At 41.6% G+C, this 18,745-nt stretch overlaps 1 pseudogene; it reads right to left on the bottom strand.

Moving 5' to 3' along the window:
• Positions 1-10,621: 10,621 nt before the first annotated feature.
• Positions 10,622-16,752, bottom strand: LOC142101854 (ficolin-2-like; annotated as a pseudogene).
• Positions 16,753-18,745: the final 1,993 nt, after the last annotated feature.

The raw sequence follows: 18,745 nt of genomic DNA, 5'->3' as shown, positions 1-18,745 counted from the left end.
AGCCCAAGCTGCCAAAAATCTAATTGGACAGACTGCACTGGACAGACTGCACTGGGCACACCACCGCCCTGCAATGATCTAGGAAGCATTCTGTATCAGTGGTGGCTTCTACATCTGGCCAACATCTCAGATAATGTCATCTCTCTGAACACAAGCAAGATGACAACAAGACCAACCATGGTTTTAACTCCACCCATGGTTCCACGGCCACCCAAGGTTCCACGGCCAGCCATGGCTTCACCATCATGCTACCTTCACAGGAGTTACACAGTGCTTCTCAACATCGAACAGACCTGAAAAATTTCCAGGAATGTACAAAGCACAGAGCCGTCCTACAGTGCACTCCCGGTACTGCCCCCGATTAATGACCTGAAGAAAGACCAGTGTGACTGATCATGGTCTCGGGGAGAGAATGAGACTTAGTGGCTGTGGGGAGAACAGAGTGGGCGCTGCTCCCTTATTCTCCCCTATAACATCTAATGTGGGGACTTAGAAGAAAAGATCAAACTTCTGCCAGTTCTGCGTGAGGAAATCTGCTGACATCAAGCTTCCAGTGCAGATGTGGGGATAACTTCTGCACCCAACATCACCCCTCAGAATTCTACAACTGTGGCCATATGATTATAAAGTGGCTGAAAGGACAACTGAGCCGAAACTTCCAAAGAACTAACTGGACAGACTACATTGGGCACATCACCGGCCTGCACAGATCTATGAAGAACTCTGTATGATATATCAGTGGTGGTTCCACCCATGAGGATGACATCGGGGCTTATACATCTGACCAACGTATCAGAGATCTCTCCATCTCTGAACACAAGATGACGCCACGACAACAAGATTCCAGTGTAAATGTGGTTATAAGATTTGCATCAAAACATAATTTGTATCAATAAATAATGTGGATTTCAATAGAAAAATGACTTGTGTTTGTATTCATACTTATTTATTCTTTTTTAGTATTTGGTATTCTGACATTCTCTATATTCTGTGAAGTAATACTGCATTTGTTATTATGTATCTCGCTGACCTTCAATATATAAACATTCTAGAAAATAAAGAAGTAATGTGGATAAAACAAAGAAGTCTAGTGACAATTATAAATCTAGGCTCATCATTGGTCAAAGCTTTGTCCTCAGGTAACATCCATTGGACTTCTCAGACCTTTCAGTCTCATCACCAGGTAAAGTGGACCCAGACATTCCAACATTTTAGTGTGTGTGCAGAAAGGGGGACAGAGTGTGTGCAGAGGGGGGGTGGGGCACTGTGTGTGCAGACACCGGGGTCAGAGTGTGTGCAGACACGGGGACAGAGTGTGTGCAGACAGGGGGGGGCAGTGTGTGTGCAGACAGGGGGGCAGTGTGTGTGCAGATACAGGGGGCAGAGTGTGTGCAGATACAGGGGGCACAGTTTGTGCAGACATGGGAGGGCAGAGTGTGTGCAGACACGGGGGGGCAGAGTGTGTGCAGACACGGAGGCAGAGTGTGTGCAGACATGGGGGCTGAGTGTGTGCAGACATGGGGGACAGTGTGTGTGCAGAATGGAGGACAGAGTGTGTGTGCAGACAGGGGGGGGCAGTTTGTGTGTTCTGGGGGGACAGTGTGCTAATAGACGGACAGAGTGTATGTTTGTTTGAAGAGGGACAGAGTGCAGAAAGGCGGACAATGTGTGTTTTGAGGGGGACAGTGTGCACGGGAGTCATGAATTGTCTGGTGCGGTGTGATGAAATGGTTGAGGGCTCATGAATTGGCCGCTAGTGGGGGGGTATGATCCATGCATTGTGTGGTGTTCATGAGGATGCTCTCTAAAGAGCCTAATCATTAAGGGTTTGTAATCTTTGCACAATTTCAAAACAGGACCACAACTTTACAGAAGACAGCTAAAGGACAACAAAGCTGCAATAACAGTAAGAACAGGTAAGAGAAAAAGTCTAAATTTGTTTGCTGGAAAATACTCCTGAATTTTCCTTTAATGGTTTTTTTTTTTTGGGGGGGGGGGGGCGCTACGGGTGTATTACCCTAGGGCGGCCAGAACTCTTAATCAGGCCCTGAGATTTTCATACATGTTTTTGAACATTAATTATTTATACAGAAACATAAGTTGCATCATTTGATTAGAGAAGTCCTGTTCGGAGTCAGGTTGAATTAATTCCTTTCCTTCAAATTAACATAAAGGTTTGGTGTGTGGAATTATGTGTCTGTAGGATGCAATTGTGGGTTTATAAATAGATTTATTCAGCGGACTTTTCAGTATCTGGGTTTAGTGTAGAACGAAATGCCGAATCACTGTCATTAAACACATGATGACCTGAATTCACAAATGGTAACTTGTTAATTAGTCACTTATTTTAATTTAAGTTACTTAAAAATTAGGTGAACAGAGTCAAACAAAATGAAAAAACTTGTCCACCTCAAATGATCAATAGTTTTATTATAAAGACACTGACGGATAAACCCATTGGTGCATTCTATAATTGGATATGGCTAAGATTATTAAAGAATAGTATATAAAAAAACAATGTATAAAATTATATTAAATTAAATCACAAAAATTTAAGTAGGGCGCTATGTAATAGAAATAGTCTAATATAAATTTTAAATGAGTAAGAGCATTGGCTGTCTCAACGGGCTCTGTAACCACCTAGAATAATTCCTTATACAAGGAGAAAAATTAGAGGCGCTCACTGACTGCTGATGAGTCAGTGAGATCCTCTAAATCTCCTCCTTGTATTAAATAATAGAAAAATAAAAATAAAATTAATTAAGGAGAATGTAAATGAAAAAAAAAAAGGAAACATAACCTAAAAAGGTGTAAAATGCATTCACAGAATGAGAATTAACGTCTAGAGAGGTGAAGAGTTCATTAAAACACTGAGTGCCAACATGTTTAATTGTATATAGTAAGAATAAGTTTACATTAATATGAGATGGTAAATAGCAGGATACTCCATTCATTCAGACAAGTGAGTGGCAATCACAGCAAGAAACATGTATATTTGAGAAACCATCATCTTATACTTCAACGTTATGTGACCTTTAGAAAATTGTTGCAATAAAAAGTAAATTATAGAAATAGATTGTATCATGTTTCAAATGTAATTAATTTCCATGTACAGTTCCAGGTTTTAAAGACATATTCCTGCTAATGAAAGAATACACACAAAGTTTCCGCACTAAACTCACACAAACCGCAGCTGCAAGAACAAGGGGTGATTGCTATAATAAACACAAGGAAAATAGAGCAGCGCTGAAATGTGGTTACTGTGGAGTTTAAAAATCAATTAAACGATGGCAGGATACATGAAAAGTCAAACCAGGAGCAGCTACAATAAACAACCATTTATTTAGGTAAAATAGCAAAAAAAAAGACTTAAAACAAAATTGCCTTAATTACAATCAATAAAATGCAGATATAATAATATTATTTAGACCATCAACACCACATAATTAAATGATGTAGAATGAAACCATGATCAAGTTCTTGCAGATTTCAGATAAAACATACTCATTCCGGTCTCAATAGGGAAAAGAACAGTCCACACACTTGGGAGTAGTAGTATAATTCTCCTTAGAATGTTCAGTCAAACTTAATTAAAGTCAGATCTTCCTGGTAATGTCCCTGTTGTTTCATTCTGAGCAACTGCTCAGTATAGCTATTTTTATTCTATATGTTAATTTCTTACTATCTGTCCTTATTGTCTGGGATTTGTACGTTAATGTTTGTTGAAGATGAATGTTTAAAATGTAGAAAATGGCATTTTATCCGTGTCTAGGAAACCTGCTATGCTGGAAGGGCGGCGGTCAGTACAGTATGTGTAGACACCACAACCAAATCATACCACAACCACAACCAAATCACACCACAACCACACCACCATACGTCATCCCACCTCACAGCACACTCATGATCGCTGATTGGCCGCTTCCAGTGCCAGATTTCACCTGTAAGCCCCAATGGGGCAGGAACTGATGTGAGTGAGTTCTCTGTAGAGCGCTGCGGAATCAGTGGCGCTATATAAATAAACGGTGATGGGAAAGTATGCTGGGCCAGTTATAGGTGACCATCCCGGCGGAGGGTCCTATACATCCACTGCTGAAACGTTGTATAGACGTGTCCCTATTGTTTAATTCTGACTAACTGCTCAGTATAGGTATTTTTATTCTATATATTAAATTCTTACTATCTGTCTGGGATTTATACGTTAATGCAGGGTTTCCCAAACCCAGTCCTCAGGGCTCCCTAACAGTGCAGGTTTTCCGGATCACATGTGACATAATTAGGACCACCTGTGAATCTGTTACAATGTATCAGTCAGTAATGAATACACCTGTGCTCCAGCAAGGAGATATGGAAAACCTGCACTGTTGGGGAGCCCTGATGACTGGGTTTGGGAGTTTCTTCAGTGTTTGCAGGTTTTTATTAAACAGAACCTGAGTTGTGTTTGCTGACAGTAATAACAGATGTCCCGCTTTATATCTCCTACTGCGATTGTCGTTATATATTGTACGAATTGTCTTATCACACGAGAGGTGCTGGTCGCTGATTGGTCGCAGCCAGATGTTTTACCTGGGACAGTAGGGCGGGGCTGGCTGCCGGCAGGTGCTATGTACGCTGACATCCAGCTCCATACACTACAGGCGGCTGTGTGGACATTGGTTGTATCGGCATCATGTACCGTCTGGTCTTGTGCGTCTGTGTCCTAGGCATGGGGCGAGCAGGTAATGTGTGACTGCAGACACCCGCCGGGTGTTACACTGATAGACGCTAGTTTAGGAAGTGCCCAAGTAGTTGGCTGAGGGGTGATATCAGTCCCCGGTGTCCTGTACTCATAATCTGTATCTGATGGGTCCTAAGTCCCCTCCACTACTTCCTGCCTATGGCTCTGCAGCTGCAGCTTTAGCCCAGCAAAGCATGCTGGGACTTGTAGTACCACCACAAGTTACTAAAGCTTGGGGTAAAGACATATCTTTTTTGTCTAGAAAAGGAGTAATATAAATTATTTATTTTTGTTCAGCTGGTGCTCCGCCACCTGTCACACAGAAGACCTCCCCTGTATCTCCACGTACAGCTCTATGTATGGACCTGACTCCCGGAGACCTTGATGTTAACTGTACTGTTATCAACCAAAGCCGCCGATTTTACTGTAGATTAAAGAACGGTAATCTTACAAAATTGTATGAAAAAGAGGCTGAGATCAGTGGGAACTGTGTGATCCCGAACAACGTTCTGTTATCCGGATCTTGCAAGGTGACCAGAATCAATGACGAGGGGAACAGAACTAAAATGAATTACACCATAGAAGGTCAGAGTCATCTATTCTAAGGAATTTCATAAACTGTGCGCAGTATTCTGTTATCCTGGGAAACTTTTTTGACTCTATATTTTATTTGTATATATAATGGATATATGTGTGTGTGCTTAAAGGATTTATTTTTATCAACAGTATTACTTATAGCGTGTACATATTGGACCTCATTTAGAGTCGGACGCAAAGTCCGTTTAAGAAGTGTAGGAGTGGGAGTGTGCCGCAGCTTGGTAGGGTATTACGAGTGGCAAGAAACCCCATTTGCGTCCCACTCTTAATACCCTATCGAGCTGCGAGCAGTTCCTGCAGCTAGCTAACTGCTTGCGCCACCTAATTCCTGCCGCACAGCTTTAGCCCTGTTTTGACGTGTGTTGCGTCTGCGCCTCACTGCGACTAGGATGTATTTACATGGTCACGTCTTCGCAAATCCGTGTTGCTCCCATTCTCTGGTATTGAGTCGCAAGCTGTCGCAAGTGTTCATTGCGTCCAAGATGCAGGCGGATTTGGGGCTTTCTGCACAAGCGTGGTAGTGGTTTTTGGTTAGATGCACCTAAAACGGACTTTGCGTCCGACTCTAAATGAGGTCCAATATGCATATTTAATCATTCACATCCCTCCCGGCTCCACAACTACAGCACCATTCCCTACAAGTTTATTTGTGTATAAATATATATATTTATATCACCGTTTCCAAGTGGGCATTTGAGAACAAAAAAAAAATGAAATTATATATATATATATATATATATATATATATATATATATATATATATTAGAATATTATTTACAATTTTTTCAACCAAAGGTCTCAAAGTAAGTAACATCACAAAGTATATTTGAGACAAAAGAACAATACTTACAATTTCCACTTCCTAATTGCATGACAACATACAGACATGTGATCTAACTCGAAAGGGAAAGCAGGGAGGGGGGGGCAGGAAGACTGAGCATAAAAAGGGAAGGTGGGATCGAGAAAGGAGTAGGTGGGCCAGGTAAAGGATATAGGGTCAGAAAGTTGGGGGAGGGAACAGTATGAGCCTGGAGACAATATGGTAACTTGTAGCTCAGTCTGGAGAAGTTGTTTAGTGTTTCCGAGGAACTAATATCCATTCGTTATCCATCTCTAAGGGGGTCAGGAATGAGGTAGAAAGTAAGATTTATAGGTGGGAGTTTCTGTGAACCAAAAGGCGGAGAATTTGGGAAATTTCTCTACCTCCGCTAAGGTGACGTTATCCATGGACAGTAATAATCTATACTGCCAAACTGTTCCTTAATGGCAGGCGGTGAGGGGGATTTTCAGTGCACCCACCGGAATGAGTGCCATAGCGGTATTATTTAAATTTGAGGAGGGATTTCTTGTAATTAGAGAGGGTGAAGTAGGAAGAGAAAGAAGCCAAAATTGTGGATCTACTGCCACCTCTGTCCCTGTTATCTCCCTTGAAATACAAAAAACTATTTGCCAATATGAAGTGAGTTTGGGACAATCTCACCACATACGGAAAACAGTCCCCGTAGCCGAATTGCATCTCCAGCGGGTGAGAATTCCTATAGTCATAGAAAAACTCCAATATACAGCATATGGCTAAATGTATTCTGAGTGCAAAACAATAACAAGTGGTGAAACTATGGCTACGTGCTCCCCTTATTTTTTTCTCATTATCCCTGTTAATATCCAAATAAAAAAAAAAAAAACATGAATCCTACCGATATGCTACCAAACAGAAAAGAATAATCTGAATTTCAGTTGGCTAGGCTCAGTTAATTCTGTTGAAAGTGACTTGTAGAGAAAATATGAAAACATGTCAGAGAAACATGGTCCTGTGGGGGTTAATGAGTGTAAGTGTTTGTCTTCAAGGTAATCGAGGGGCGTCCAATTGGCCCCTCGGACTGTAGCAGCTTCATTACTTGGGACTACTTTAGCCTAGGAATACATTGTGTGTGTAATTGTATTTATTTTCCATGTACTGTGTTGGAGCATTGCCTGTATCATTGTGAGCTGAGCTGTGTGTAGGGAGTGTGGACAAACAATGTCCTGTGTCTTTTACATATTGCCCCAATACAATACATTTTAATAATGGGAAAGTTTGTTATTTTTCCTTGAAAAACCTATTTACTTTTTTGCTTCAGCTCATTAATACCAAACCCAACAAGTAGCTTCTGTGCAGCCGCTGAGTGATGTTACAGGACTGAGCTTCTGACACTGATCCCAGGACGTGTCTCTACCTACTGACTGTTATGTGACAGATGACAGGGGGGACTATATGATTGTATGGAGGATCCTACATAGTGCAATCAGATGGTGACTTATTTCTTGTAAAATGTAATCTGTATTTTTAGTAATGTGTTTTTCTCTCCATCCTTCTGTTCTCTGTGCAGTGATAATGTCAACCCCACCTGTCATCATTACTACACAGTCTACCACAATCCCGGTATCTGCAGAATCCACAGCTCCTGCTCCTACAAGTAAGTACATTGATGGGCTACACACCTGCATTGCATGTAATTGTCAGGTACAATGGGTGTATTTGGATGTTATATTCCTGGTTCCTCTGAGCTGTATTAGGATGACATCCTCTTTATGGTTATAATTCTTAAAATATCAAAGCTTTCAGATGTCTCAAACTCTACTCCTGATGTAATGTTAATATAACAAGTACTCTAATAATACCAAACAAAGATTTAGATTACTAAAAACTATCTACACACAGATCCCATCATTCAAACCTTTTAGTTGTTATCTAAATGTCTGCATCTTGTTTAGTGTGTGGGTCACACAAGAGCAATTACTATTAAATACAACTGGAAAACTTGTCTACAGTCGTCCAAATTTCTGTCAAAGTTTGGAAAAAAAAGAAATATAAAACGCCATCTGGTAAAACTTGCAGGAAGGTATAAGTAAAGAAGTGAGTCCTCAGATGGTGACCAACCCCCTTATTTTACATTTTGTTGACCGTTCAGCCTAGAATAGTGGAATCAGTGCGGTACTGTGTAGATAATGAGATGTAATTGATGGTAGATTATATGAAATCTGACCGACGGTTCTCCATGGCCAGGGTACAGACCTCTGCTTATATCCCATCTCTCTGCACCGTCCCCTAAATACATCTAATACTAACGTATAACATATATGATGTGATTTATCCCACCTGCTCCCACTACATCCGATCTATACTAGTAACCTATTTTTCTGTATTAAGATCTTTGTGCTGAACTTATTGTTCTTAGGGAGCAGCAGGACGGGTATAATTGTTGCTGGTTGCTTGGTCCTGGGCCTGGTCCTGATTCTGGTCATGTTCCAGATGTACCATTCCGGTTACTTCAGAAGACTGCTCACAAAGGTGGGTATGGGTAATCACCTGGGACTAAGTAGGACTAGGTTCAGGGGGGTTATTTATGTAAGTAGAGGAGATCATGTATGTAAATAGCATGTGGTGGCTGATTATGACTGTGGATAGATCCTCTAGCTGAGCATATAGATAACCACATCGCACAATAAATCTTCTAGGGCGCACATCTGCTTTACAGAACCACACAATAATAAATATATAACACATACATGAACGTATGTTCCATCTGCCTTTATAGCGGTATTGTTTCTTCTATATTCATCTTTTTACATGTCTACATGAAGCTGGGCAACTTCTGGGCAGGTATTTAATGCATGTAAACATCCCATGTAAATGGCAGGAGCACTGTGCTCAGGGCTGCCAACTCTGTAATGAAAAACAAGCCCAAACCAATACTAAAAAGCCCCAAAAAAAGCCCAACTTACAGGGGACCGTCCTTTTCTATAACACTAATTTCTACACTAAATCTCCATTTACAGAATCTTTATAAACACAAGAGGACACATTTATACACTGATAGGGCAAATGAAAACGCAAATGCTGTAATTTAGGACACTGGTATGTCTATACCACACAGCCCCATGATATAACAGTATAAGCAGTCTTCTGACATGAGCAGCTTACTGAATGGGAGGGGAGGGTGTTATATAGTGTTACCTGCTATAAGTGCAGCGATCGTGTGTCTGTCACAGCACTTATCTCAGTAGGTTGCTGTAGATCCGTCTTCCTGTGATTAATTCCTTGTTCTCTTCTGACTCCGCCCACCCACAAAGCGCAACTTCATTGGAGGAATTCGCTGCACAACCCGCCCACAAAAAAAACCCTGAATGCACCAATCACAAAATGGTAACAGAGGGAAAAAAAACCCCAAAAAACGATTATACAGCCTGAACGTGGAGAACATGTCCAAGCCCAAAAACAAGCTACCCGCGGCAGTGAAAAAAACACTGCAACTTCACAAAAAAAGAAGCCCAATTCTGCTTGTTATAAGCGGCATGGGCAACTATGGCGCACGCTCAATGTGCTCCTGAGACCATGTGACATCGTCACACTGTAAGGCTGCTGGTTTCAGCTCAGAATGCTGATTGGCTCCAAAAGATCACATGGGATGAGTATCGTGGGGGGAATTCAAGGCATCTGTGAGACATTTCATGGTGGAGATTTGAATAAAAACACTGAGAAGAACAAGTTATAGTATAATCAGGAACGCTGCTACCTGGGATCCGGAGGGTGGAGGGTTCCCTGATGTCTGCATCACTTCAGCCACCAATCCCCTCCCACTACTAATGCCAGCTGCCCACTCCTGGTAACTGCCCATGTGACCGAACCACTGTGTGTATGTAATGGGGTTGACAGATGTCCAAATGTCCCCTCACTTTACTGATTAATTTAAACCATACATTGGGCTGTGGAAGGGATCCTTGGACAGTGGCAGGAAGTTGGACTGTGCTTCCATTATTTTAGTAGTGACTGGATGTCAGTGATTGTTGCAGTCTTGCACTGAATGTCATTGCATGATAGAAATATTTATTTTATTTACTTTTTCTGTTTTACTGCAAAACACAGACGAGCCAGGACAGAAACCGTGACCTTGGAGACCCCTCCCCATTCATCACAACATCTGTGTAATTCCGGTTTCTATTCAGTGGGGATCTGGAATACATTCTTCTGTGGCCTTATCAGTGAACAATGTGAGATAAGATGTTACTGGACTGAAGTGGTGCGCATTTTAAAAACCTAAAAAAAGTCCCTTTTTTATTGGCATTAAGTAAAGGTTGCTTAAGCTATATTTATGTACACATAAAGAGACATTTTAAGGGATGTATGATCCCTTAAAATGATGTATGTGTAAATATTTTAATGGAGGAACATTATCTGTGAACCTGATCAGTACTGGAATACTGCAGAGGACATGCTAGCAGCAGCCCTGTATGTCTGTCATGTATCATGTATGTATGTCACATATGTATGTCATGTATCAGGTATTTATTTGTTGCTGCCAAACATAATTTGTTTCAATAAATAATGTGGATACCAGCAGAAAAATGACTTGTTGGTTTTGTAGTTGGTTTTGTACGAGTAATGATGCCCCTTCCCAGGCAGCCAATTGATACCATCGGCATAGGTGGTGTGCGCCCCCAAGTGGTACAGTCCGTTCAGGTTGGCATGGTGGCAGCTGGTATACCACCAGCCACCCTTGTACAGGAGTTTGCATAGGTGTCATTGTCTTGGTCCTTTGTAGAGAACTTCGTATTGTTCAAGTCTGACATGGAATCCCCTATAAAACAACACAAACCATAGGAGATATGGGATACTTTTTCTCAAACCACCAGCAAAGGGTTAAAGGAGGCATTGCACCCTCAGATGACTTTAATTATTGACTCGCATGCACCCCCTTGCGACTTTTACTAACTTTTACTTTATTGTTCTGACTTCCTTGTGTTTATCAGCAGTGTCTTTATTTTTATGACCCTTGACATGACACCCTGGATACAGTTGCACGCAGCGAGCCCACGTTACGTTCTTGCGGTCAGTGACAGAAAGAATATAGTGTCTGAATATAGGCATGATGGCACAAACGAAGGAGAAACGGTTTAGCCTCTATATTTTGTGGCTATTTTACAGTTGGCGTATTTGCGCTCCTAACAATCGTAGGAAAAGACGCACATAAAATGCAATTAAATTCAGACGCCTCCACATCTGTTATTTTTCCATGTCAAAGTCTGATGGGAATCGTAGTTTCTTGCAGTAGTCCTAATGGAAGTGTCAAACAATGCAAACAGATGGCTTGATATAATATGTCTGCAACGCTAATGATTTAAATACTATCAGATGGAGGGGTCAATACACAATCAGCCAATCAGAAACCGCTAGATATCACTGTAACGGTTGGCTTCAGGTATAGTTGTATTATTACAACTTTCTTTATGTCACATAATGCAGATATTCTCCTATAGCAGTTTATAGAAATTCGCCAAACCGTATCTCACCTGCGTCGCCCTCCTTGTATTCTCCAAGTAATAACTGGTATTTCTCGGTCTCATCCATGATTTTGAAGTGCGCGTACTTGGCAAACGTCTTTTTGTTTTCAAAGTCTTGTAGATCAATGCGCAGTTCCCACGTGCCTTTATGGGCAAGAAAAAGCTAGATTAAAAAATAGCGTGAGAGCTCCCCACGTACTTTAGAGATCCTATCAAGAATATGAAACCTTGGCTTCATTTTTAGTAGCAATCCCTACCCTGGCGGGCCGTGGATGTGACTGAAAGGACCCAGATATTCTTTCACCGTTGTGAGAATTGAGATGTTGAGGTGTCAGTAAGATTGTTACATGGAGCAGAACCCATTGATAAGGAGAGTTTGTTTTAGTATGTAGACCTATCTCTTATTACCCGATGAAGTTATTTTATGGATATTATCCTTCCCCAGCCAAAATTCGTTCACACGGCTTCCAAACCCTCTCTTGTAAGCGTCCCAGTCGCGGTAGAAATCCACCGACCCGTCCCAGCGCCTCTGGAAGACCTACAGGAAGGAGAGAAGAGATATTTATAGACCACCTGCTCAGTGTGCTAGGTATTGGTGTAGTGATCTGATTAAGTGAAGGCACACTCTACAACAGTTTTGTATCCCCACATAAGAAATAAGTACCGTTTAATTAATGTCTAAAGGAACATGGCCTGTTGTTTAGGTAGGCCGAGGTGCTTGTTCCCTGTCTGTATTTGCACAGTGCAAACACTAGAAGGTGCAAAAATGGTCTTGGGGCTCCGGTCTTCCGGTCCTCTCCAAAAGAGGAAGGGTTCCTTTATACCCTGATCCCAGGAGAGCAAGGCCGTACCTCCCAGCATTTAGGATCACGAAATCGTGACAAGATAAACCAGCCCCCATTTTACCTAAACTACACCCACAAATGCGTATATTTCGATAAAGCTCCACCTACTTTTGGTTACGCCCCATCCCTTTTGCAGCTCACGAATCGGGATGTACCACCAATATCAGGACTGTTGGGAGGTATACGTTTACCCAGGGGTTGGCTGAAAATTTTCCCCTCCTGGAAACCTATTGGCCACACCGATCCGGCTAGACTTAGGGAAAAAAACTCATTAGGTACAGACCCGCAGTCCAATGGTTTCTTGAAGAATAGCATGAAAAATAGGAAATGTACACACTTAAAGTTAAAATTAAATAAACAAGTACATCCACAGAGAGTCTGCAGCTGAAATAGAGGGGGGTAAATGTATCAAGCTGCGAGTTTCCAGCGGGTTTGAAAAGTGGAGATGTTGCCTATATCAACCAATCAGATCTTGGCTGTCTTCTTGTAGAATGTCCTAAATAAATGATGACTAGAATCTGATTGTTTGCAATAGGCAACATCTCCACTTAGCAAAACTCGCAGTTTGGTAAGTGTGTTAGGGAATTTAGACTGTAAGCTCCAATGGGACAGGGACTGATGTGAGTGAGTTCTCTGTACAGCGCTGCGGAATTAGTGGCGCTATATAAATAACTGATGATGATACAAAGACTTGATGAATCAAGCCCTATGTTCTTGCCCTTCCAAAAGGCCAGGGCACCTGTTACTCCCGTTCTGATGATAACATTCTATGAAAAGTAAATGTCATCTGTAAATTCTGTCTGTCCAAATTCCCAGGACTTACAATCCATCCTCCATCGTCAGTGTCCATATCACACAGGACCTTCATGGACTGGCTGCCATCCGGGTATATGGTGTACCAGTCACTCAGCGCTGCCCCTTGGTTCTGCAGCTCCTTACAGCTCCTTGCAGCTGACAGATAAAGACCAATAAAATAATTTCAGCTCCAAGAGAAACATCTAACACACGTAACCGCTGAGAGTTTATAATTATTTTGGTATTGATTAGTTGCATTGACTATTTTAGTGAGTTTAGACAATGATTACTGGGGAAATTGTGTCTGGAAAGGGTGTGTGGTTTACAGAACAGCATAATAGCACCATCACTCCCGCCCATCCCCAACAGTCCCAATTTTTGGTGCCCAAATTACATTTTGCAACGTTTCACGAGGTCAGCAGTCATTCATTGTTTATGTGAATAATCTGCTGCGTATTATCAGCACAGCTGTTATGTATTTATTTGAAGATACAGTTTAAGTAAACTATAGCTCATCACCCTCTCCCAACATGTCTGATTGATATTTTAGGCCATGCCCCTAACACAATGCACCCTAAATAGCAGATCCGGGGATAAATGTATGAAGCTGCGAGTTATCTGTGGGTTTGAAAAAGTGATGTAGCAGCAGATTCAAATTATAGCTAGAATCTGGTTGCTATAGGCAACATCTCCACTTTTTAAACCCGCTCGCAGCTCGGTGCATTTACCCTCCGGCCGCAGACTCTCTGTGGATATACTGTATATATTATTGATAGGATTCACCTCACTCACCATATAATGACTCTGTCCTGCCACTTTCTCCTTTCTCTCCTGTGGGATGGAAACACAAATCTATTAGATTGAATTCCAAATAACACAATGTCCGTGATACAATATGTAGGTACAGTATTAGTATTTGCCATTGGTTTTTACGTGGTTCAAATTTGTTGCATCTAGTATACGTATCCTTAAGTGTCATAAGGTACGTCTGCTCAATATAACTGAGAATAAGGTAAAAATAATCTACAAAACTAGTCTGACGGGGATTTTTAAAACATTTAAATGCATAAGAAGTGGCTTAGCATAAACCTATTGTTAATACATGAATATATACTCTAGGGGGTACTTAGTAAATATTAACACAGGGGGTAATTGATAAACACTTCCCATCACCTGGGGTACATGTTAGTGTTTTATCTCAGTGATGGAAATAAGTGTCAGTGGTTGCTGATTGATGTGAAGTTGTCCTTTCTCACATTCACAGTGGAGGCTGCCATTTTTTTGGGCAGAATCAATGTTCAACCTATCAGTTCACTGGGAACGAGTCAGGTGGTTGAGGTCAGTGGCACAAAGTTTCCACCAGAGTATTGCTTTGCCAGCCAGCCCAGGAAGCCTCTGCACGGGCGTGACGCAGCATTGCTGGCTCACACATGCACAGTGGAACTGGAACTTGTCTTCCAGTTCAGCTTTCTTTAAAAAAAAAAGTAAGTTAAAAAAAGTAAACATATAAATAATTCCCTGGGACTCCAGTGGGTGGGGGATGTATTTAAATAATTAAAGCCCCTTTTTCCCTCATTATCCCCTGCTGAGATGGCAATATCAATAAGAGGACGGTGGTGTTAGTTGTGCCACTGCTGTCCATAGTAAATAGGTTTCCTCATGCTTTTGCACCATCAGAAATTCATCAAAAATCTTTGCAGTGTGGTCTACTATTGACGTTATTGGGAGAACTTTAGACTTTCCATTGATGAAGAATGCAAGTCTCTTTGTGGCTGTCTGATAATTACAGCCTACACAAGCTGAAAGATCTTTGTAAAGGGATTTAATGTTTTGTACCCAGAAGCAGGGGTTGGCAGGCAGACTATAGCCTGGGGGACAAGCACAGCACTGTCCCATAAGTTTGAGGACCATCCTTAAAGGGTGGTTTTCGGTACAATATGTATTTATCAATACAAATAGAGTGTTTTTAGTGTTGCTTAACGCAGCAAAACTTTATTATTATAAATAATAAATCTTGAATAATAAAAATAAATTATGCAACAAAAAACAAACCTCACTTCATATTGCATTTTATTTTATATGTTCTTTCTCCCTACAGCACTTTTTTTTTTTTTAACATACCTGGCTGATTATAATGGGATTTATTAAAAAGCAAAAAGCCAGTTTACTTTAAAACCGAATGTTTTTGTCAGCAAAAGGGATTGTTTTTGTTTCTCCCTGTATACTAATAGAGTTATTCATTGTTTTATCGTTAACCTAGACCAAATAATATTAGGGGTGGTACTGGGAGGAGGAGCAGAGCACCAGGGGGTATCGGCGACTTTGCAGGAGACATTTAAAGCAGCTATGGCTTGCAAAGGTAAGTTTGTCTTTACAAGTAGTCATTGCCGTTTTAAATTTCCTCTGCAAAGACGCCGATTTCCGTTGACTTGTAGAAATCGGAGCTTCATACATTTACCCCCATGTGTCAATCTGACATCCTGGCCCAGAGCTGGATTAAGGCTCTGGTGGGTCCGGAGCACTTTAGATAGGGGGTCCCTATGATGAAACATGGCTATCATTTTAGACAAATACACAGGCAATACTGTGTGCACGCAGTTCTGCCTTCATGAACAGTACACTGTGAAGCGGGACATACCTCCCAACTGTCCTTGTAGTCAAATCAAATCCTGACTAAGCGACAGTCACCCAAATCTGGGACTGTCCCACCAGATTCAGGACAGTTGGCAGATTATCCTGCTCTCTCCTACCTGTTCTTGTCACTTTCACCACTTCTGGATGCTGATTTCTTTAGCTCATTTGCTGATTTTCTGGATCCTGGAATGGTGGATGCCTTATTTGGGAAAAAAAATGGGTATGCAAAATTAAGAAAATTCCAACCAGTCCTGGGGGTAAATGTATCAAGCTGAGAGTTTCTCGGCGAGTTTAAAAAACCATTCAGATTCCAGCTATCATTCATTTAGTACATTCTACAAAATGACAGCTAGAATCTAATTGGTTGCTATAGGCAACATCTCCACTTTTAACCCGCTTGGTTTGATACATTTACCCCCGGTGTTAAATCGATTTACATGTCACACACACACACATTGTATTAACATGCCACAAACACATTGTATTAACATGTCACACACACACATTGTATTAACATGCCACAAACACATTGTATTAACATGTCACACACACACACACACACATTGTATTAACATGTCACACACACACACACACACACACACACATTGTATTAACATGTCACACACACTATGTTGACATACCTCTCACTTACCTAAAATAGCCTTTTTTTCTGTCTGGCCCAGTGGGCATATCTGATCTTCTTCTGCTCCTGAATTGAGCTCTGTGGACTGTGCCAGTTCTCTGATGGGAGAACTGACTGCCTGAGCTGTCTTCAGCAATGCCTGCAAGAGACACTTACCTGAGGCAGTAACTCACTAAGACTTAAGACTGTATCTTGCAGGCATTGCTGTAGTCAGCTCAGGCAGTGATGGGCAGGAGGCGGTCCTAAAGGAGGAAGCGCCTCTGACTACCAATGAGAACATGTAAGTCATGTAAGAGCAAGTAAGTCATGAACTGGGGACGCAAGTCCTGCAGCACAGTGACAAATTACATTGGAACAGTATTGTGGCTCCACCCCTTGTCAGGTGGGGCGGGGCTATTAGGCATTGGGGCCCACCAGGAATTTCCTTAGTCCCCCGCTGGGCCAGTCTGACTCGGCCCGCAACTGTTCAGGAGGCACATCACAGTATATCACAGAGAATTAAATCTGCCCCATACGGACAGGTTTTAGTCAAGTAAGTTTTTTATTGATTTGTTTGCTGAATACGAATATAGACATTGGAGAGGGGTCAGCATGCATAATGCCATCAGCACATACTTGAACTTGTAGTGTCACAACAAAGTGCACTACAAGTGGTGCACACATTGATAAATTAATGTTGCTATTTCATATTTAATTAGTTGTTGCAAGTGTACCCTGTGCATGCTGGCACCTGACAGTGGGTCCCAATAAGCACACTGCCCCCCTGGATAGTATCAGAACAGATATTAGTCTCCATCCTGTCACATTATGTTCAATCTGAGAGAGAGAGAATTTAATATCTCTGTGCATAGAGGTTTAGACCGCAAGAAGATGGCCGACCATCCTACATCACTCAGGACAAAGTAAACTGACAAGTGAGTTTCAGTACTTACCAGTGACTATACCTCTCTTGTATAGTTTAGACCAAAATAAAATAGCCGCTGCTCTACACCTATGTATGTATGATGCACTCCACTGTAGGATAAATAGATGGTATAATCAAAAAGGGAGAGTTAATGCCCCTGTGCTTTGATTGTCAGACCACAAGAAAATGGCCGCCGCTGGGGCAGGGACTGAATGAGTAGAGCGCTGTGGAATCAGTGGCGCTATATAAATAAATGGTGATGATGATGATGATGATTGCACGCTGTGTTTACCTTCAGTGTAGTAAAATCAGGATTGCAGTTTTAACCTTGTGGTATAAAAGAATGCACTTTGATTTGCATTTTGCTCTTTATTAAGTTGCATAGTTTTCAAACTGCATATCATAACCCCAAGAACCATGCGGTTTGACCTTTAGTGAATCCCACCTGGGTATTAACAAATAGACAAAGTAGTATAAAGACCCTGCACATAATCTTACAATCTTTATTTTAATACTTTAATATTAATTTGTGCCAGTGATTACATGTCCAGCCAAATTGAGTAGGAAAAAGTGCTTAATAGGGGTTTATGAATCAGTCACACTGCAATGGTGAATTGGGGGTCAGAAGATTGTTTCAGTATAGAAAGTGAAGTCTACAGAGGGGTAATAAATGGATGGAATAGCACATACTTGCCAACTTTATGTTGGCCACGTCCGGGAGTTCCTGGAGGGCAGGAGGGGTGTATGGGGGGAGGGGACGTGGCTTTACGAATTTCATAAATTTTTCCTACCCCCAGTGATGTAATGCCTGTTTTGGGACTTTCGACATTGGTATAAAGACCCAAAACAGGTATTGCGTCACTGGGGGCGGAGCCAAAATTATGCGAATCGCAAAGCTCCGTCTCCTCCACCAATACATGTCGGCTCTGATCTGGATGCGGGAGAATTGACAGCTGTCCCGGGATTCCGGGAGACCTACCTAGAATTCGGGAGTCTCCTGAAGATTCCGGGAGAGTTGGCATGTATGGAATAGTGTAGGAAGGTTAAGAAAATAGTTCAGGAATTTGTTAAGCTTGTCTAAAGAGATGGGAGACAGGTATTTCCACAGAGTGGGTGCAGCATGAAAGCATCCTGTAATAGTGAATGGGTGAAAGCAATGAGTGTGTATTAGAGGCACAGATCTTTGGCAAAGGGGGTCGAGTTAGGTGATATTTTGAGACAAGGGAAGAGATAGAAGCTGGTACAGTGTTGTTTATGGCATAGTATATGAGAAGTATTTTATATTGAATTT

This window comes from Mixophyes fleayi, chromosome 9 (genome assembly GCF_038048845.1).
Source record: "Mixophyes fleayi isolate aMixFle1 chromosome 9, aMixFle1.hap1, whole genome shotgun sequence".
In the NCBI taxonomy this organism is placed as follows: Eukaryota; Metazoa; Chordata; class Amphibia; order Anura; family Limnodynastidae; genus Mixophyes; species Mixophyes fleayi.
Note: the sequence above shows the minus strand (reverse complement) of the source record. Positions and strands in the feature narration are given on the sequence as shown.